The following is a 23,027-nucleotide window of genomic DNA, read 5'->3' on the forward strand; positions in this document are numbered from 1 at the left end:
TAAGTACATAAAGTGCTCAAAAGAGTCCATGGTATCCAGTCAGTATTAAAGCAATGTTAGTTATATTATTATAATGGTGATACGGGCTAGACAAAGCCTGGCCCCAAAGGGCAGCTGTAACCCAGAGGTGGAATCCAAACTCAGAAAGCTTGGAAAGGCTCTGCCAATGAGCTAACATTCCTTCAAGAGGTCTCAAGGGCAAGGGCATTATGTTGAAGGAAACATGACCAGCAAAAACCTAGAAGTTAGGACATCGGCATGTCATAAAACCAAGTACTGGTGTGGCTGGGAAAGTGTGAGGCAGGAAGCAGCCAGAGGTGAGTGGAGGAAAGAGGTCTGTGCATCACAAAATCTACCTTCCAGCGAGCACTTTTCCTGATACAGGAATTCCTTGGCTGGAATTGTCTGGTCTTCTTTGCCTCCCATAATTTAGATTCAGTTTAATGTGCAGTTTGTATGTGGAGATACAGTACTTCCCCTCCTTAATTTTTCAAACCCATCATTTAGAATACAGTTTTACAAACTTTAAAACAGCTAATAGGAAAGTAGATAAAACCCTATTGATAAACCTTATAGATAAAACTTACACATGAAACTACCTGAATAGATGATAAAGAATTAGAACAAAGAGGGGTTAAGGCACTTGTCCAAACAACATCTAGAGTCTCACCAAGGTTAGTGAACAGGACTGCTGACCCCAATGCTATCATTAAGTAGTTGCAGCTCCTTTTGCAAGGTTTGGATCTGCAGTGTTGACGTCTGCAACATGGGGGTCATAATTTCCTATTCCCTAATAATTTTATCCAGTTATTAAGGGCATCAAATGACATCAGATACTTTGTAAACCGCATTAAGATGCTTTGAAAAAACAAGAAGTTTCTGTGGCTGAGAGGAATGAGCAAGAAGGAATGGCAAGAGAAGTGGTCACAGAGGGAGGCCTTATAAATCATGTGGGGGAAATAGCTAGAATTTTGGATGTATTCAGAAGAAGGTAAAACATTATTTACCATTAGTTGCAACAATGCTGTATAACAAACCACCTCAAAACTCAGTGGCAGGGGCTCCTGGGTGGCTCAGTCGGGTAAGCGTCTGCCTTCAGCTCAGGTCATGATTTCAGAGTCCTGGGATCAAGCCCTGCATCAGGCTCCCTGCTCAGCAGGGAGTCTGCTTCTCCTTCTCCCTCTGTGCTCATGCTTGCTCTCTCTCTCTCTTAAAAAAATAAATAAAACCTTAAAAAACCCCACAACTCAGTGGCATACAACGATAAGCCTTTTTTTCTTGCTCACGAATCTGTGGATGGACTGGTATGTAGCTGCTCTGGCCTGGTTTGGCTCCAGGCTTTGGGTGGGGAGCAGATCTGTTTCTCCTACCTCTCATCCTCCTTTAACACTGAGAACATGCACAACTGCATGAGCACATTTCAAGAACTGCTCAAATCTCACTGGTAGAAGCAAGTCACATGTCCACATTCCGGGGTGGATATACAGACACTGCTTTTAATGGAAGGAACTGCAATACCACATGGCAAAGAACACAAATATAGGGAGGAGTAAAGAACTGAGGACATTAAATCCAGGTCCCAGATCTAAGAAACCATTGGGGAGCTTTGTGAAAAAAGGATATGATTTGCTGACATCTTAAAAGAACCTCTTTAAATGCTCTGGGGAGAACAGGCTCTAGGGCACAAAGGATATCCCTTAGGAGGCTATTGCTAAACCTTGATATAGTTAGGTTTTAATTTTGCTTTCAGCCTCAGGCACAAAATGCTCTCATGCTTGTTCTTTTTTAAAAAATTTTTAAAGGTTTTATTTTTGAGAGAGAGAGAAAGAGAGAGAGAGAGAGAGAGAGAACATGAGTGAGGTAGGGGCAGAGGGAGAAGCAGGCTCCCCGTTGAGCAGGAAGCCTGATGCGAGACTTGATTCCAAGACCCTGAGATCATGACTGAGCTGAAGGCAGATGCTTAACCAACTGAGCCACCCAGGAGCCCTCTCACCCTTGTTCTTAATTTGATATTTGTTATACACCTAAATAGCAAAAGGCAGCATAGATTGTTCAACTTACGCTTATTGGTTGCTATTGTTGTGTTTTATTTTTGTGAGGTAGAGAATCATAGACGTTTTTTGTCAGGTTTTGAGGTCTGACATACCTAGATTGTGAACCACAGCTCTCCCAGTTAGTAGCAGCAAGATCTTGGGTATACTACTTGACTTTTCTACACTTTGGTTTTCTTTTCTATACAGAGATTAATAGTAATAACAATACCACCTCACTCAGTGGTTGGTAAGAAGATCCAGTGAGATAATGTATGCAAAGTACCATCTCAGTGCTTGGCCCATAACAAGCAATTAACACAAAGTAGTTGTTACCATAATAAATATATTTATACTTCAACATTTGGCACTTCTGTCAAATTACAGACAATAAAAAACTATAGGAAAGATGGTCACATTATCATAACTGTATCACAGACCAGTTCCAGAGAGTTTTAGAAACAGTTCAATTATGAAATCGTTTCAGAACTTAGAAATAAATCTGCAGATAAAGGCAAAACAAAATGAGTTAATATCTGTCTCTACAACATTATAGTATAAAAGAGAATATACTTTTCCATTTGAGTCTGAGACTATCATTATTCTTTGTTGAAATTCCTTTCTTGCAGGATATATGCTTGTTTGGTTTGCAAAAGAATGAGCTTCGGAGGGGTGACTGGGCAGGCATCAAACTGGAAAAAGAAAAAAGGAAAGGAAAGAAGGAAGGAAGGAAGAAAGAAGGAAATAAAGAGGAAAGCATGGCTCAAACCAAACTAGTTTCCTGGAGAAATAATATTGAAGCTTGAAGTGATCTGATTATATGGATAAATCAAGGGAAATGAGGCAAGGTGCGCTCCGGTTATGTAATCTTCAAATTGCTACCTGTCACTGAGCAACATAAATGGGGTTGCACAAGTAGAATGGGAATGGGAATCAAAGTTACCCTTTTCGGTATGCACTTTCTGTTCCCTGGATGGGAAATCAGCCAAAGAGGGATTTCAACAAATCTTCCTGTCTTCTTCTATTGTAAAGTGTAAAGAATAAGCATTTGCATTTTTAAAAACTTTCACCCATTTATTTTAGAGGGGAGCGGGTGCAGAGGGAGAGAAAGAATCTCAAGCAGGCTCCCCACTGAGTGCAGAGCCCATGTGGGGCTTGATGTGGGGCTCAGTCCCAGGACCCTGAGATCAGGACCTGAGCTGAAACCAAGAGCCAGCCACTCAAGGGACTGAGCCACCCAGGCACCCCAAGCATTTGCATTTTTAAAACTTCAATAATTGGGGCACCTGGGTGGCTCAGTTGTTGAGCGTCTGCCTTCAGCTTGGGTCGTGATCGTGGAGTCCTGGGATTGAGTCCTGCATGGGGCTCCCCAAAGGGAACTTGCTTCTCCCTCTGCCTATGTCTCTGTCTTTTGCTGTGTCTCTCATGAATAAATAAATAAAATCTTGAAAAAAATAAAACTTCAATAATTATTTGTTGAAAAGCCTGATACTGTGTTAGGTGCTATGAAGTAAGAAGGACAAGGTTACTGCCTCTGTGGGGTTCCCAGGGCAGAGGGAACCACAAACGGGAAGGTCAGCCTGAGCCAAGGTTGTGCTTTTTGGGTAGGGGAGTCTGTGAGTAGAGACTGCTTGCTTACAGCTTGAAAATCCCATATATCTTCAAATCAGGTTATAGTATTAAATCAACTTATCAGGAAGCTTCAGGGTGTGATGAAAGGAAAACAGGTTTTAAAATCAGGAAGACCTGGCTTTAAATCTCATCTCTGTCACTTACTGGTTACATGGGCATCTAACTTCTGTGCCCCAGTTTCCTCATTGCTAGCATGAGGCCAATAACAGCATTTGCTGTATGGGATGCTTATGAGAATTGAAGAGATACAACATCCAGCCTATGATAAGTGTTCAGTAGAGGAGAGCTGTCAAATATGAATCCTTACTGACTTACGATACTGGGAAAACAACACTAGGTGTTACTGTCAGCCATAGCGTTGGTCAGTGCAAGGGCCCTGGGGCAGACTGGCAGGCACCAGAACCAGATTCTGCTTCTTTCTGCAGCGTAAGTTTCCTGTATTATATAACCTAAGCTTCAGTTGCCTCTTCTGTGAAATGGGGCAAATATTACCTTCCTCACAGGCTTGTTTGATGTTAAATGAGGTAAAGAACTGAGAGCAATGCTTGGTACGTAGCAGGTGCTCAATAAATGTTAGCTCTCCTTAATATGAGGTTGGCAGGATGGCATGATGATCTTTCCTTCTGAGAGTCGGTGATTCCACTGCTGGGAAGACATGCACATCTGTGGTGTAGCAGTGTGGTTAACAGCATGGATTTGGTGTCGAAATCTGGATTTATATCCTGTTTCTTTTTCTCAGTCAGTGATCTCTCTCAGCCTGTGTTTCTTTATTTGTAAAATAAGCATACTAACAGTACTGATCACACTTTTTCTTTTTTTTCAGGGATAAATAATGTAATTTGTATTAAACACTTGTATTTGGCTCATAGTATGTGTTTAGTACACATAAGCTATCGGTGTTGCCCTAGAACCCATCGTGTTAGGGACAAGGGCTTCACAGTTTGACATAGAACACCCAAAGGCCAGTGGTCAACCCTTTCCAATGGGTTCTGTTACTCAATATAATCTTTGTTTTCTGTTACTTTACTAATGAGAAAGCTCGAGAAACCAGCATTTCCTAACTTACCTGCATCATGCTAGACATGGAAAGAACATCAGCAACAGAACTTTCCATGCTTTTGTGCAAGGGCAAAAAAATCCAAGCCAGAGACCTGAAGGGCCTGGCCAAAGTCTTGGAGCCATTTCATTCTAGAGGTGGAGCTTGGATCCAGTTCTCTTGATGCTTGGCCTGGGGGATCCCTGAAGAGAGCTCTCTCAAACCCAGAGCGACACCACAGAAGCAACCCAGAACAAGAGATGTGCAGTGACTGAATGGAGGAGGGAAGAGGCCCTTATGCTTCCTTTTCTTTTTTTTTTTTCTTTTTTAGAGAGAGAGAGAAAGGGTGAGAGAAAGCATGCACAGTGGTGGAGGGACATAGCCATAGGGAGAGAGGATCTTAAGCATATGCCATGCCTAGCATGGAGCCCCATGTGAGGCTTGATCTCACAACCCTGAGATCATGACCTGAGTCAAAATCAGAAGTCGATTGCTTAACCAACTGAGTCACCCAGCTGCCGCAACTTTTCATCCATTGTTAGGTGCAAGGTAGGTTAGGCCTGTGATTAATAGCATGGGTGTGAGTTCAGATGGAGTTTTGAGTCACTGTATTTCTGCCTGTGAAAACTTGGCTAAGCTACTTAACCTCTACAAGCCTTGAGTCACTTACTTAATCTTTCTTTTTTATTTTTTTAAAGATTTATTTATTTATTTGAGAGAGAGAGAGAGAGCATGTGAGCAGGGGGAGGGGCAGAGGGAACGGGAGAGAAAGAATATCAAGCAGGCTCTCTTTCTCTTTGTGTGTGTGTTTCTCTCATGAATAAATAAATAAAATCTTTAAAAAAATAAAAAAAAATTGCAAACCTTTTTGCTTTACACCTGACACATTATGGTATCTATTTAATGATTATTAATATAATTATTATGGTTAATGGGAATCACCCCATAAGAACATCTGTGCTAAGGGAGCACAATGCCTTTTATCTCAAATCCTGTGTTGGATGAGGGCTTTTGAGCTTGTCATGGTGACACTCATTCAAGCATATCTATTATACATTTTCCGAAAGTTACTAGAAGACACTGACTCCGGGCACAGTCACTTACAAAACAGTGGCCAAGGATCTGGAGGATGCTGTTTTGGAGATAATTTATGGGTTGGAGCAGAGGGTATCAGTACCTGGTGTTTTTATGTGTAACTGCATTCACATATAAAGCCATAGGGATAATCAGGGATAATAATTATTATACCCATAATTTAAGTTCCAAACATATCTTTTGCTTCAATTATCAGGACATTTCAGATGAAAATGATTGAGGGCCAGGTTGTCTAGGTAATTGCTTATTTTTTAGTGTATTCCACCTTATGAAGACAGGCCCAGCCTAATCCTTTGGCAACTTTTGACAAAAGATGCTAAGTTATTTCATTCCATTCTTGGGATCTTGGCTACACACATTGTCAAGAAACAATACAGCTCTCTCCTGGAATTAATTTGTAATTCAAAGCTCTGGGTGTCATCTTCAGGCTTTACAATGCCCCAGGAATGCACTTATTTTCAGAATAGGTGTCTTCCCATTATAGATCCACAGGGATGGTGAGGTAGGAAACTATGGACTTGGTTTCAGGATGCTTGGATTTAATTCTTAACTTTATGGCTGCAAGTCATTTAACATTTCTGCTTTTCTGTTTTAACTATAAAATTAGGAAAAGAATATCTGCTTTGTCTTCTTTCATATTATAAGGAATGTGAAAGAAGATTTTAAACTATAAAACATCTTGCAAATGGCAGGATTTATATTAATGTCTTCATTTTTTATGCCATATGGAATGGCTGTGGCATTGTTAGGCCATAACATTTTTAGCTAATGGGTTTGGTTTCTAGAAATATTGAATGCATACAAGTAATTACACAAGGAAACACTGCTGTTGTCAAGCTCCCCCACACACATTTGTCTCATTCTCCTCCCAAGAGCATAATATCACATCTAGGATGGGACTGGAAAGGTCACAGCTTCCTTTACAATGTGCAATTAAACCACCTAATCATGCATATTGCTCCAAATCAACATGTTCAAGATTATAGTATTGGATCCAGCACTGAGCAACTCCAACCATATGGGAATCAGATATCATATCACAATTGTTTCCTTGGCGTTCTCCGTGGCAGCTCACCCACCATGTTGACATTTTAGGGTGGAAAACACGTCACAGTCCAATAGGATTTAGCTGTGACTCTAACATGCAATCATGATGACTTACTAGCCAATTAACAGAAGTAATTCATTTCAAATGAAGGACACCCAAATGCCTGCTCTTACAGATTAAATACTTCTGGCCCTGGCCCTATACTTTTTTTGTGGAAGGGAACTGGCTCCTGGGCCATATTTGGAAGGCTCATGAAATGTTCTTTGTAAAATTTTACCAAACATGGAATGACATTTTGGTGTTGACATGGTCTGTGTTAACTTACATTTAGATATACTCCTACACACATCCTTCTGACACAGTAGATTGGACCAGATGTGTTATTTAAGTATTCACGACTGGGCAACAATTTTCATTTGTTTGAGCCTTCCTATTGATTCTTCCTGTTTTTTAGACAAAAGCTAGTTCTCCTCTACGGAAGAGCTCACCACTGTTTTAGAGCCTATGATAATAACAGTGACAGTAATGACTGTTAAGTATTGTCATATGGCACGCACATACTTTATACCATGGAATTCCCATGTTAATCCCTGAGCTGGATGCTATTGTGTTCCATGGTATTAATTCATGGATCAATGAACTAGATTATTATGTCTTAATTTATAGGTGAGGAACAGGAGGCTAACAGGATTAAGCAATTTGCCTAAAGGATATGTTATGGAATTGAGGTTCAAACCTATGACCATGTTACTCTAAAACCTGTGTGTTTCCTATCACACCAACAAAGCCATACCAAAGAGTATCCCAACAAAATACAAGTTCCACCAGAGACTCCATGAGGAAAATAAAAGAATCTATGATCAAATGATTTTGGGGAATGATGGTTACCTATCTCCTCTGAATTCACAATACACAGTGTATTCAATGCCTGTAAGAGTTCTCTAATGGAGAGATGTTTGTTTAATCAGATTTGTTATAATTATTTGTCCATAACACTTTAATTAAAATGTAACACCTGTTAACATTTCATGTAATGCCTAATTAGCTTAGCACAGAGTGGAAAGATTATACTAGATCCCACTGTATGATTGACATTAAATGTGGCATATCTGGGGTCGTTATAATAAGGAAAAATGAAATTTCAAGTGAGGACCTGGCTCATAGTAATCAATATGTCAAGAGTGGATTTACTTTGAAACGAACTAGGGGTGGTGGAAGGGGAGGAGGGCGGGGGGTGGGGGTGAATGGGTGACGGGCACTGAGGGGGACACTTGATGGGATGAGCACTGGGTGTTATTCTGTATGTTGGTAAATTGAACACCAATAAAAAATTAATTTATTAAAAAAATAAAGATCCATTACCAAGAAAATACACTAAAAAAAAAAAAAAAAAAGAGTGGATTTACTTTATCTTTAGAGTCACCTAAATTCCAGGATTGGGATTTTTCGAGCTGCATCACCATTGCTACTGTATATGTTTAAAGATCCCTGACTCTGGGGCATGGGGTGTTTCAACGTGTAGAAAAAGTGAGACTTCTCATCCTGAACAAACTGAAAATCAATGACTTTTCTTGGACTCATCAGGGCAAACCAGCATTCCAAAATGTAGAGGCCCAGGTGAATTTGGAAAAATCATAGCCAATTTCCACTGACCTGGAGCAGAAGCTGATAGAACCATAGCTGGTATAAAGACACAGTAATTTTGATGAATTGCTGGAGGCTGCTTGTGGAGTAGCATAAGAGTGAGCTACTTTTGGGTGCCACAGTATGGTGGGGGCACTTGTTCATAGGCTTTACTAGCAGGAACTCCATTAGGTTCTCACAGTGTAGATCCAAAAAAGATCCAGAAAAGATCCATCCTTGTGTCTTTAGGATAGAAAGGAGAAGAGAATCATGAAATCAACCCAAAGCCTTTTTCATAACAATGGCTTACTCTCCAGGAGAAAAGACTTTTCCGGAGCCTTATCTCCTCTGATATATATATATATTTTTATGTAATTAATATAAATTTATATATATAAATAAATTTATATGTAAAAATTTATATGTAAATATATTTATATATAAATAAATTTATATATAAAATTTATATGTATACATATATACATATACATTACTATATATATGTAATATATGTAAATATCTATATATAAAACACACACGCGCCCATGGGCAAGTCATATTAAAGGTTCAAAAAACCAAAGACCAAGAGACAATATTAAGAAAAGCCACAGGGGGTATAAAACATTTTACCTATAGAGGAAAAAGAACAAGAAATATAATATACTTTTTGTTAGAAATCATGCAAGTCAAAAGAGAATGGAACAAAATATTTAAAATGTTGAAGGGAAAAAATCAATAAGGAGTTTATATCCAGTGAAATTTTCTCTCAAAAGCAAAGGAGAAATTGAGACTTTCTCAGACAAAATCTGTGGAAATTAATTTCTAGCCTACCTGACCTACAAGAAATATTAAAGGAAGTTCATCAGCAAGAAGGAAAATATTATAGGTCAGAAATATGAATCTCCATAAAGAAAGGAAGAGAATGAGAGAAGAAATAAATGACGGTAAAAATAATTTGTCTGTTTTTGATTGATCTAAGAGATAACTTTATTTATTTTTAAAGATTTTATTTATTCATGAGAGACACAGAGAGAGAGAGAGAGAGAGGCAGAGACACAGGCAGAGGGAGAAGCAGGCTCCATGCAGGGAGCCCGAAGTGGGATTCGATCCTAGGTCTCCAGGATCATGCCCTGGGCTGAAGGCGGCGCTAAACCTCTGAGCCACCTGGGCTCCCTGTCTTCCTTTCTTAATGGGAAAAAAAACACATTCCCTAAAAGTTATCTGTCAGAAGTGTGTTGTGCCTTATTCTGTCTATGGAAGCAGTTAATTAGCATCTTGTGAAAATAAGCCCAGGCTTTGAGGACAAGGAGCATGATGAGACAGTAGGGAGGCAAGAAAGTCGAGTGGAAGGTAGGAAAGAAGGGATTGGGATGTCATCGGGCTATTTTCATGAAAAAAATATTTTTTAAAAAGATTTTATTTATTTGTTCATGAGAGACAGGGAGAGAGAGGCAGAGGGAGAAACAGGCTCCATGCAAGGAGCTCCACTTGGGACTCGATCCTGAGACTCAGGATTATACCCTGGACTGAAGGCAGCACTAAATGGCTGAGCCACCCGGGCTGCCCTGAAAATGGGTTTAGTGTCTCCATCTCAAGGTATAATATTTCTTTCAAGTTACCCCCAAATTAATGACAAACCTCAGAATATAGATCTTAACTATATATTGTCATTCCAGTAGTAAATTTTTATTTCCTTTTGGGAATTTTATAGCAGGCTAAGGAAGTGATCAGCTAAATCAACATTCTAACAACTTATTGGAAAGATATTTTTAAATTCCAATAAAAGAGAATTTCTAAAAATTTCATACTAGCCCTTGGGGGGAAGAAGATACACCATTTTAATGACAAATCAAAATCTATTTCTACACTTTTATTATTTTTCCTTCTTGATTAAAATAAGTGCAATGAATCAATGTAGGCCACAGATTTTGTATGGAAATAAGTAATATTTACCAGTCAAGTATATTGGCTGAAGGCTAACGATGATCAGATTTTTATGGTGAAGTGGTATTTGGAAATTCTAAGAGGCACAGTTAGTGATGGAATCATCAAAGACTCAACAATTATACTGGAGTAGAGCTTATAATTATGGATCTGAGGATTTTAATTATACACTCCTATTTTTTAACTCAGCTGTAAAACAAACATTAAAGGGAAGAAAAAGATGAGTCTATTGAGTTAGAAACCAGAATCGGTAAATTTTGCTTTGCAATTTGAGGTGACAATTCTGGTATTAACGGATTGTTTTTAAGTGTAATCACTTTAGGGAATGGGCCCATGTTTGTCTTTTGAATAGCAACTACATTTTCAGTATTTTTAGGTTTCATGTGTGGGGAGAAAATGCATCAAATAGATAAAATGTATGCAACCATTGAAAGGATCATGCTTTTTGTTTTAAAATTTTTTTAAAGATTTTATTATTTTTTCATGAGAGACACACAGAGAGAGGCAGGCAGAGACATAGGCAGAGGGAGAAGCAGGCTCCACGCAGGGAGCCTGATGTGGGACTTGATTCTGGGTCTCCAGGATCACACCCTGGGCCAAAGGCAGACACTCAACCGCTGAGCCACCCAGGCGTCCTGAAAGGATCATGTTTTGTCATTTCTGTACCTATTCTGCAGATGGAATTAATAACTAGGAGCCAATTTCTTCCTTTCATGAGGCATAATCACTCAGAAAGTATAGTAGGATTCTTGTGGTTGCAACCAGGAGAAATCTTTTTTTTTTTTTAAAGATTTTTTTTTTTTTCATGACACACACACACACACACACAGAGGCAGAGACACAGGCAGAGATGCAGGCTCCATGCAGGGAGCCCGACGTGAGACTCGATCCTGGGTCTCCAGGATCAGGCCGCAACCATGAGAAATGTTAACTCTAATGACATTTGTGACTACAGTAATACTAGACCTTTGGTCTTTTCCGTCTTCCATTTGCTAACAAGTTCATGGTAGGAATTTGAGTCCCTACAAGTTAATTGTTTTAGTTTTCCTAAAACTCATCTGAAACTGGACTACTGTCCAAACCCAAATGCTCACTATAATGAGACTGTTTATATTGAATCAGCCTATCACAACGTGCCAAATCTTTCTTGACTCTGTTCCAGACAGAACCTATTTATAATTGGAAAATTTCAAAATCCCTTCTCATTTTGTCCATTGTCAATATTAAAACTGTCCATATTTCCCTAAAAATATTTATAGAAATAGAAATAGTTCAAAATAATTAACCTTGGTGTGGGTTATTGTTTGGCAAAGAGATACTTTTTTTTCTTGCCTATTTATAACACTGATCACACTCAGCATTTAAAAAGTGCTTCTCTCATAGAACTATGCATTCCATAAAAGCAGGGATTGGGTTTCCCCTATTCACAACAGTAATCCAATGTCTGTGAAGCATTTAGTAAATATAACTTCAAATCAATGAGAAAAGACATAAAAAAATGTTTTCCAGGAAAATAGCTTAAAATATTTTGTACCAAATCGAATTTTTAAACATTTTGAAAACTTAACAGTGCAAAGTAGCTAGAATGGTTTTTTTTTTTTTTTTGGAAGATTTTATTTATTTATTCATGAGACACACAGGGAGAGAGGCAGAGACAAAGGCAGAGGGAGAAGCAGGCTCCATACAGGGAGCCCGACGTGGGACACGGGACCCGATCCCAGGACTCCAGGATCACACCCTGAGCTGAAGGCAGACGCTCAACTGCTGAGCCACCCAGGTGTCCCAGTTAGAATCATTTTGAAACCTCAGTGTATCCACTGTATGAATAGTTCTTGAGGGCTTATTCTGGGTATACTGTTCTAGGTGCTGAGAAAACAACATTAAATAAACATTGAATGAGGCATGTTTGCTCATGGAGTTTATAGTCTAGCAAGGAAAACTGATAATAATCCAAATTACAAATAACTAAAATAATGTCAAATAGTAAGGTGCGGGAAAAAATAACGTAGGGCAAAGGTGAAGAGAACGGTAAGGAGAAGGGGCCATGGTGTGCATTATTTTGTTTAGGGTAGTTAGGTAAGTTCTCTCTGAGCAGATGATATTTACTCAGAGACCTGAATGAAATAAGGGAGGGAACCATGCATATATCTTGGGGTAGAATATTTCAGACTAAGGCAACTGTATGACCAAAGGCCCTGAGGCAGAAACAGGCTTAGAATATGTTTAAAGAACTACAAAATCCCACTTTGAGAAGCAGAGTATGGACAGTTACAAAGGTGATGTTAGAATGTAGCCAGCAACCAGATTACTTCCATCCTTTTAAACTCAGTAAGGTCTGAAGATCCTACTTTGATTAATGTGGAGTTTCCTTGAAAGTTTTGGGGTAGGGGAATAAATGGTGTTATTTACATTTAAAAGATTGTGCTGGCTTTTGTGAAATGATCAACTGAAAAGAGGCAAGAGTAGAAGCAGGGAGACCATTTAGAGATGACAATAGTCCAGGTGAGAGATGATAGTGGCTTGCTTTACAATTTCAGTAGTGAGAAATTGGATTTTACAGGTTTTTTTTCCCTCTGACATTTTATTATGAAAAATCTCAAACATATAGGAGAGTTGAAAAGCTGGAAAATTGAAAAAGTGAACAGCCATATACCCATCACTAGGTTCTATTGTTAGTATCTTACCATATCTGCATTATCATACAGCTAGCCATCCTTGTATTTATCCATCAGTTGCTCCTCTTTTCTTTATCCATTTCTTTTTTTTTTAAAGATTTTATTTATTTATTCATGAGCGACACACACAGAGAGAGGCAGGGACATAGGCAGCGGGAGAAGCAGGCTCCCTCTGGGGTACTCGATCCCAGAATCCCGGGATCATGTCCTGAGGCAAAGGCAGATGCTCCACCGCTGAGCCACCCAGCTGCCCTTCTTCACAGTAAGTTAACCACTTCAAAGTGAGCTACAGACACAATATCCTTCACTACTAAACACTTTGGCAATGTGTATATATTTTAGAAGTGCTGTTGTCAGACTTTGTAGATCAATTGGATGTAGGTTGTTAAGGGAAAAAAAAAAGGAATCAAGATGTTTTCTAGGCTTTTGGTTGAAGCAAAATCCCATTGAAGAGGAATGGGGTTCAGGAGGAAAACTAAGTGCTTTGCTGTGCACCTGTTGAGACTGAGAAGCCAATTTGACATCCAGGAATAGAACGCAACTAAAATATTTGGAGATCGGCAAAGACATGGGCGCTGGGGAATCGCAGTTTGAACAAGTAGGGCACTGACCTCTGAGCACAGTCAAAATTCCACGTCTAACCTTGACTCCCCAAAAACTTCACTACTAATAGCCCATTGTGGACTGGAAGCCTTACTGATAACATTCATAGTCGATTAACACATAATCTTTGTGCTATATGTATTATATACTGTATTCTTACAACAAAGTAAACTAGAGAAGAGAAAATGTTAAGAAAAGTATAAGGGAGAGAAAATATGTTTATAATCCTGTACTGTATTTGTTAAAAAAAAAAACTGCTTATAAGTGGACCCATGCAGTTCAAGCCCATGTTGTTCAAGGGTCAACTGTATTTCCAGCTCGGGACTCAATGAGATTACCTAGGGAATAAGTGTGGATATACTAGAGAAGAGAAAAAGTTCAAGGCGTGACCTGTGGGTGCCCCAACATTTGGGAGTTAGAAAGAGGAAATAGACTGAGAAAATGAGACTGAGCAAGACTGAGTAAGGTAAAAGGAAAATCAGGAGAGTGGCAGGTCTTCAGGATCATAGGAAAATGTATTTCAAGGAGGAGGGATGGAAAGAGTGCTGCCAAGCTATTGAGGCGATGAGGGCTAGGATTACTGATCACAGAAGCTGGCAACCTGTCAATTGTGAGAACTCAGATGGCTAAGTGCCTGGCTCGCACCAGGTGTTCCATGAGTGAATGAATGGAGATCTTTGGTGATCTTGATAAGTGGAATAGTTCAGTGCAATAGTGGGAATCAAAGTCTGATTGGAGAAGCTTCAAGAGAATCAGAGGTGGGTACAGTGAGCAAAGACAATACTCAAAGAGTTTCTCAAGAAGCAGAGCAGTGTCTGGAGAGTGTCTGGACAGTGTCTGGAGGAGGTTGTAAAATCCAGGGAAATTTTTATTTTCAAATAATGAAAAATATTATAGCATGTTTTATGCATATGGTAATAATCCAGCAGAGAGGGGAATATTAACAGGGTGGGAGATAGTAGCAAAAATCACAGAACGATATCCTTGTGCAAGCAGTGGTATGATAGTATCCAGTGCAGGGGTAAAGAGCTTGACATTAAAAGCACAGTTTGGGGGCACTTAGGTGGCTCCATTGGTGTCTGACTGCTGATCTCAGCTCAGGTCTTGAACTCAGGGTCATGAGTTCAAGCCCAGCACTGGGCTCTGCTGCACTGTGTGGAGTCTACTAAAAAAAAAAAGGCACAGTTTGTTCTACAGAAACAGGGAGGAATATAGAGTATAAAGGGACATATGTAGATAGGTTAATAGAAATAGTGGTTGCATGTTCCTTCTCTTGCCCATCCAACAACGATTTATTGAGCATTTCCTTGTGCCAAGCAGTGTTTTAGGAAGTCTCACTTCAGCAGTGAAGAAACAGACAAAAGCTTCTGCCTCCATAGGACTTAAATTCTAGTGGGAGGAACATAGACTATGTATCTGAGTAAATCAGATGCTGCCAAAGAGATGGAGCAAAATAAAGCAGGGAAAAGGTTAAGAAATTCTACAAGAGAGTCATTTGTAATTTAAAAAATGATAATCAATGATTTCAAATTGACTACCCAGTGGATATTTTCTTTTGATTGCTTCTACTTTTCTCAGTGAAATAGAAAATGGGATAAGCAGCAGAGATTGGTGACTGGGAAGAGGCCATCAGGAGTGCTGGAAATTTGAGGAAAGAGAAACTGTGTACTTGCTTCCTCCAAGAGAGGGAGACTGATGGTCCAGAGAAATGTGAAAGGTGAAGGGAACGTTCAGAGAAGGAGTGGAGGACATTACAAGACCTTCTTGATGAGAGATTGAATTCTTGAGAACACATTGGGAGGGTTTGAGATACTAGGTGGAATGAGCAATTGTCCCAGTGATAAAGACTGACTTCTCAGGGTGACTAGAGTATGTGAACTATGGTGGGAGGTGTCCTGATGGTAAATGGAGAAGGGTGTGGATAATGTACACTGATCATCACTACTGCCTGAGATTGGTCTCTAGTGGTTTCTATCATTGATGCAGTCACTGTTGCTGAGGGGACAATAGGAGTGTCCATCCTATTGGAAGCAGGAAGAGCTCTTTGTGGTTCTCTTAAAACCCACTGTGATCAGCGTCACAGGGTTCAAGTGGGGCCACCATCCCAGGAACCACCACTACATAGGAATCCGTAAGTTAAGTCTATTTTCCAGAAGCAAAATGAAGATTCAGCAATGATTATCCTGTTCAAAGTCAATAGCCTTATCGAAGGCACAACAAAGCAAGACAAAACAAATGAAAATGGTCTACTGTTCACATTTGAAAAGTTAATCAGAAATTACCAGCGCTGGGTGACTGGCTGGCTCAGTCAGTGGACCTTGCAACTCTTAATCCCAGGGTTGTGAGTTCAAGCCCCATGTTGGGCATAGAGATTACTTTAAAAAAAAAAAAAAAAGGTCAGAGTAAGGACTTGAACGTACATTTCTCCAAAGAAGACACATAAATGGCCAAAAGGTTTGCTCCATGTCACTAATTATCAGGGAACTGCAAATCAAAACCAAAACAGATATCACCTCACACTTGTCAGGATGGTTACTATACCCCCCCCCCCCCCACAAAGGACAGTAAGTGCTGGAAGGATGTGGAGAAACTGGAAATCTTTGTGCACTGTTAATCGGAATACACAATGGTGCAGTCACTGTGGAGAAGGTGCAGTCACTGCGCAGTATGAAGGTTCCTCAGAAAGTTAAAAATAGAACTACCATATGACTCAGCAGTTTCACTTTTGGGTATTTAGCTGAAAGATTCACTTTTGAGTTGTCCCCAGGGGCCTGGTCTTCTGCCCTAAACTCGCCTTAAAAATCTCATCTCTTTGTAACACCAGAAGAAAGAGAGGAGAGGTTTGAATCATTCAATATGACATTCTTAGAATATTCTAGTGTGTGATGAAATATTTGGTGTAGGCTTCTACTGGTCAAATGAATTTGAGAATTGAGGCAATTATCTGGGTTATTCTAGCTAAAGAACAATTTTACTTCAAATAGTGTCTAATTGGGGAAAAATGATTTTAAGAAAAGCTTTAATTATCTAGAAAAAATCTTTAATTCTTCACATGAAAGGCAGATGTTTGGAGAAAACCACAGTCGTATTTTTAATAAGTATTTTTTTGTGTGGGGGGGATATTTACTTCATCATTGTACAACTTGCACCATCCTCCACAAGATGGCATGCAAGTTTGTAACATACTTTAGCCAGTAGTCCTGCTGTCAGCTACATCATCTTGTAACAAGCAGGGACACTGAATAATCATACAATAAATTATTTTTTTGGCCTCACAAATTGCAGATGTTTACATTCTAGCTATGTTTTCTATAGGTAAATGCAAAGAGATGCATATTCAAGTGTAATTCTTTGAAGGCTGTGTGCATGGATCCACAATTGAAGCTGATTTACAAGAGGCAAATGAAGATTTGGCAACGACCAGCCTGTTCGAAGTCCACACTGTATTGAAGATGCAGCAAGACAACAAAACAAACAAAAATGTTCTGCTGTTCATGTTGAAAAGAAATTTTTAGGCGATGAAGACAGGAATTAGAAAAAAAAATTTGTTTTTTTTGGAGGACTTATTTCATTATTTTTAAATATTCCTGAAAACATTTCTGGGGATAACTGTCAACTAGCATGGTGGTTCATCCTGAATATGACTGTGGTTCTTTAACTTTGCTGTGATAATAGAATCACCTGGTTTGCTTTTCACAAACCACAGGTGCCAGGGTCCCTCCTCAGACTGACTAAATCAGAATTTCTGAAGGTGGCACTTGATGTGATGAGCCCTGAGTGTAATACTATACGTTGGCAAATAAAACTTAAATAAAGGGCAGCCCTGGTGGCTCAGTGGTTTAGCACCGCCTTCAGCCCAGGGTGTGATTCTGGAGACCCAGGATCGAGTCCCATATTGGGCTCCCTGCATGGAACCTGCTTGTGTCTCTGCCCCCCCCCCCCCCCCGTCTCTCTCTGTCTCTCATGAATAAATAAATAAAATCTTTAAAAAAAACTTAAAAAAAATTTTTTTTTTTAATTTATGATAGTCACACACAGAGAGAGGCAGAGACACAGGCAGAGGGAGAAGCAGGCTCCATGCACTGGGAGCCCGACGTGGGATTTGATCCCAGGTCTCTAGAATCACGCCCTGGGCCAAAGGCAGGCGCCAAATCGCGGTACCACCCAGGGATCCCTTAAAAAGAAAAACTTAAATAAAACTTAAAGACAAATGAAAAAAAATTTCTGAAGGTGAAGCCCAGGCATCAGTGCTTTTAAAAAGCTCTGCTGACATTCTAGTGGCACTTTGGACACTGGCATTCTGTGACAGCGCTGTGATTGCCTTCTCATTAGCTAGTGGCAGGGGTCACTAATAGAATGCGGCACTTAACCAACTTGAGCTCACAGCCTTCTCTGTGTAATGCCGTCCAGGTACCCTTTACCAATCAATTGAGAGTTGCAATGAAGCCTATTTGCTATCAGAATTATCAAAGAATTTGGGACAGAATTAAATTAAAACTCATCCATCAGGTGGCTGGTTTCTTAATGTGCTAGCTAACACTGCTTTCTGGTGATTCCATAGAAGCAACTGCTTCAATGCTACAATGAGGAGGCTGGAGTGGATAATATCCACGCTTTTCCTGGCTACCTCTGTACCATTTCTGAGTGGTGCTCCCCATGACTGCCAAATTCCCATGTGCCCTGGGTTCCTTCAGCAAGAGGAGGAGCACTGGTCTTGGACTTTTTTTCACTTCAAAGGGCAGGAAGTACCTGGAAATTAAGGTCTCCCTAGGGTGGCCTTTCACCAGGGCTGAGAGGTGAGGAGTAGGGAAGCCCTGCCTCCTCTTCATTGGGTGGGGACAACTCTGAGGAATGAGGGCCACTACTGGGTCCCTTGCAGAATCAGGCTGAACTCGTTCTGAGGACCTCAGATGTCACACTTTTGCTTGCCTTCCTCCCCTTCTCTGTCCTGATTTTCCCCGCTTCCACCCTAGTTTTCCTGGAGCATTTAATCAGTAAACCACTTGCCCTACAAATTTTCATCTCAGGATTTATTTCTAAGGGACCCTTCAGATGGATGCCAAAATCTAAGGCCAGTGGGCTGCAGGAACATCTGTATAAACCGGGTTCTAAATCATGCAGAGTTAGCCCCTCTGGAGGGAACTCGTGAGAGACCTCAGACTTGGAATTACTGTGAAATTAACCAAAGAATTTAAAAAAATACAGATGCCCAGGTTAGACCCCCAGGGATTCTGATTTCATTAGTCTGGCATGTGGTATGACCACTGGAACATTTAAAGCTCCCTAAGTGTACCTATTGCACAGCCCAAGGTGGGAAATCACTTTAAAAGAACCAACTTTAGAAGACCTAAAAATCACTCTGGTTAGCTTATTAAAAATTTTATTCCCAGGCCTCTGGACCCATGTATTCTGAATCAAATAGGTCTGCATATCAAATAAATATTTTAGGAAATTTTCATATATACATATATAAAACTAGAGAGAGCAGTATGATGAGTTCCCTTGACTTGTCAGTTTTAATAACTCATAGATGAAGATTTTTTATATGTATTTGGTCCATGAGCCACATCCTGAAAAACATTGCAAAATCGTTCGTAAAGTCAGCTTTTTCAGATGCTGTAATGACTACCGGCCGAACATTAAATACATGGGTAAGTCCAACATCTGGCTTGGTTCAGGATGGCAGATCAGTTTCAACTTGTGTATCCTCTGTGATTGAAGGATGGAAGCTCTAAGGAGTGCTGAGAAGGATTTTGAGGCTGAATCTAGGTTCAGCGAGCTGAGAAGATACAGTGAATGCTTGCACAGAGGTCCCTAACTTCAGCTAGCCATTGGGACAGTGTATTGCATGTGGTTATTAAGACTTTGTTCCAGGAAGAATGAGGACTCTAATAGTCCAGTTTGAGTGTGTAGGTAGCAAGCTATTCTTATTGCTTATAAAGTGAATATAAGAGAGAGCTCTAATACTCTAGAGGAAAGTAAAAGTGATCTTGTGTGAAACTCCAAGGCTTTCAAGAGTAGACATTAGTCCCATGATACTTCTGCTGAAGACAATGCCCATAGTGAGGTGCTATTACTTTCTGCATAGTTCTTGGATGAAAATACAAGGTTACTCTAACATAATTAATGATTAGTCTAGAATGACATCTGTGCTTATAGTTTGAAAATATTTTCTTGAAAATATATCTCTCCTATAAAAAGTCTTGTAGTTGATCACTGGTTAGCCAATACTTGTGCTTTAGGGAAAAAATAAAAACCTAGAATTTTTTAAAAAGATTTTATTTATTTATTCATGAGAGACACACACACAGAGAGAGGCACAGACACAGGCAGAGGGAGAAGCAGGCTCCATGCAGGGAGCCTGATGTGGGACTCGATCCCGGGTCTCCAGGATCACACCCTAGGCTGCAGGTGGCACTAAACTGCTGCACCACCGGGGCTGCCCAAAACCTGGAATATCTTGTATAGAAAAAATTGAACTCATATCATATTTCTATACTAGTTTCCTTCAAGAAGGCATTACCATGGGCCAAACTACAAAAGTAGACACTGTGTCTACTGAGCTCAGATTCTGCTGTTAGGAAATCTAGGCTAAAATATTTAGGTTTACCACTTTCTGGGTTTGTGAACTTGGGTAAATCTTAACCTCTCTGCGCCTCAGTTTCTTTGGCTGCAATGGAGTTAATAATAACATTTACATCAAGGCTATATGAAGTTTAAATGAAGTAATACATGAAAGGGCCTAGAATACTGCTTGGCAGGTAGGACTTAATAAATATTAGATCATGTCATTAGTCTTATTCTGTGATGATAAACTCTGTTATTCCCCCCCACCCCGCACCTTACTGACTACTCTTTTTTTTTTTTTTTAAGATTTTGTGTATTTATTCATGAGAGACACAGAGAGAGGCAGAGACACAGGCAGAGGGAGAAGCAGGCCCCATGCAGGGAGCCTGATGCGGGACTTGATCCCGGGTCTCCAGGATCACACCCTAGGCTGAAGGCGGTGCTAAACCGCTGAGCCACCTGGGCTGCCCTTGACTACTCTTTCTTATTTTCTTTTCTGCTTCATCCTCTTCTGTTGAACCTTCAAATTTCTTAATAATAAGAAATTCTCAATTTCTCAGAGCTCCATCTTCTCTCTCCTCCCCTCCACTCTTTCCTTTTCCTCTGCAAACAGTTATCACCAAATTGTTGTCACTATGTCCTCACTCTACTGGATTCTTTACCCACCGACCCCCAAATTTAAAAACAAATTTAAATATAATGTGTTAAAAATAGAAATATATACTGCCTTTCTCCCAGGAAGACAGTCCCCATGAGGCAAGCAGCAGAGCCTAATGGTTCTGGAGTCAGCAAGATCTGGGTTTGAGTTTCAGTTAATCCACTCCCTATTCTCAAACTATTTCCTTAGCATCTGTAAGCCTCAGCCTCCCTCACTGTCAGATGGGGCCAAGCAGAGGACATGCCTCACAGCATCATTTTAAGGATTAAATGAGATAATTCATGAAAAATGCCAAGCACAGAATCTGGGTCATCACAGTGGTTGTTTTATTAGCACTGATGCTAACAACACAGAAGAATCTAGCTGTGCTTCCCGTGTGGCCATCTAAAAGCACTGAGGTCCTAATTCTCCTCATTGGGTTTGGCCTGCAATTCGGTCTCTGACATTTCCAATTCCCTAGCTTCTCTGAGAACAAATAGTCAGGAACAAGCCATTCAGAGAAGGGAATAAAGTGGATTTTGAAGATAAGTCCATCCAGAAGGACAGAAGCCTCCCCCTGCTACCCATTCTCCCCTGTAAGCTTTCATCACATCTCTGAGCCTGGGAGTGGAGCCACCATTGTTATTCTTATGCTGAGGTATTTCTTTACTAGTCGACAGATAAAACAGGGGAACAATCTAAGTTGCCTGGCCCCACAGAGAGTTAATTTCTCATTCCTTGGACCGCCTTCCTGTTCAGGGGATCGTTCATTTGGGTGGTTTTCCCAGTGATGGCCCTTGCTGCCTAGCAACCAGCAGCTCCAACCTTCCCCAAACAGGCAGGAGTTGTTCATATCAGTACTATCAGTTTTTTTGAAAGACTATTTCATTTTATGAAAAATTAAACCTCATAAAAATACAGCTTCTCAATGTATGCTGATCCCAAACAATTGTTGACAACTGTGTCATACTGAAATTGCATTGGGAACTGTAAATTCTTGAGTGGCTACAAATATAAATGTGGGTGTCTTTAAAAAAGATCACATATATTCATGTCTAACCAGACCTAGTGCTTGCAAGCACTCTCAGGCAGTATAACCACCGACCATTCTCTGACCTCCTGCCATGAAACAGGTATCATTATTCGTGCGTTTGCCTTAAAAGTAAATATGTGATGGATTTTTCTACAGTTCTATGCTACTATTCTACAACACCGTTGAACAGAAAAAGCAGAAATCAATTCCAACTTAGTTAGATGTGTAGAAATGGATGGTATGAATCTAAATTAATCAGAACATGATTCATCAGAAAATTGATAGATTAAAAGGTCACTAATTTTTCCAAATGATTTTTAGGCTGCTTTGCAATCCTTCTGGGTTTAATCTTCTCGATTAAATTATCTCTGGGTCTACACAATTATTAAGTCAATAGGCTCAGTATAATTAACTCCTGATATGAATACCCTCTTGGATTTTTATCCCAGCTTTTTCTAATCATTTGATTTTCACCTAGTCTAGAGACCTTGACCTCACCTCCCTTCATTGGCAAAAAAAAAAAAAAAAAAAAGAGGCCGTGCAGAGAGGCACTACATAAAGCATGGCTCTCAGACTGAGAGCGAGCCACTTGAACTTTCTAAGCCTCAGTATTCCTTTCTGTGAAATGGGGATGATATCAGTACCTATGACAGAGTTGTGAGAACTAAAAAAATAATGTATTTGAATTATGTAACAGAATAATTAGGAGGTAGTATGAATCAAAGTCAATGCGATGCTAAGAAAAACATCTTTTCTTTAAAGATTTTATGTATTTATTTGAAAGAGAGACAGAGAACTTGAGCAGGAGGAAGAGAGAATCTGAAGCAGACTCTGCACTGAGAGCAGAGCCCAACTCGGGGCTTGATCCCATGACCATGAGATCATGACCTGAGCTAAAACCAAGTTGGCTGCCCAACCAACTGAGCCACCTAGGTGACCCCTCTAAGGAAAAAAAAATCTTGATGAGCATTGCCTGTACTCATGCACATAAAATAAGATGAACAGATGCTTCAGTATTTCAGTTTTTATCTTCTACAGCTCTGCCCTCCAGCCCCCACAAACAAGCATATCTTCAGTACCACCAAACAAAATAATCTCTAAATT

Source organism: Vulpes vulpes, chromosome 9, assembly GCF_048418805.1.
Source record: "Vulpes vulpes isolate BD-2025 chromosome 9, VulVul3, whole genome shotgun sequence".
Classification (NCBI taxonomy): domain Eukaryota; kingdom Metazoa; phylum Chordata; class Mammalia; order Carnivora; family Canidae; genus Vulpes; species Vulpes vulpes.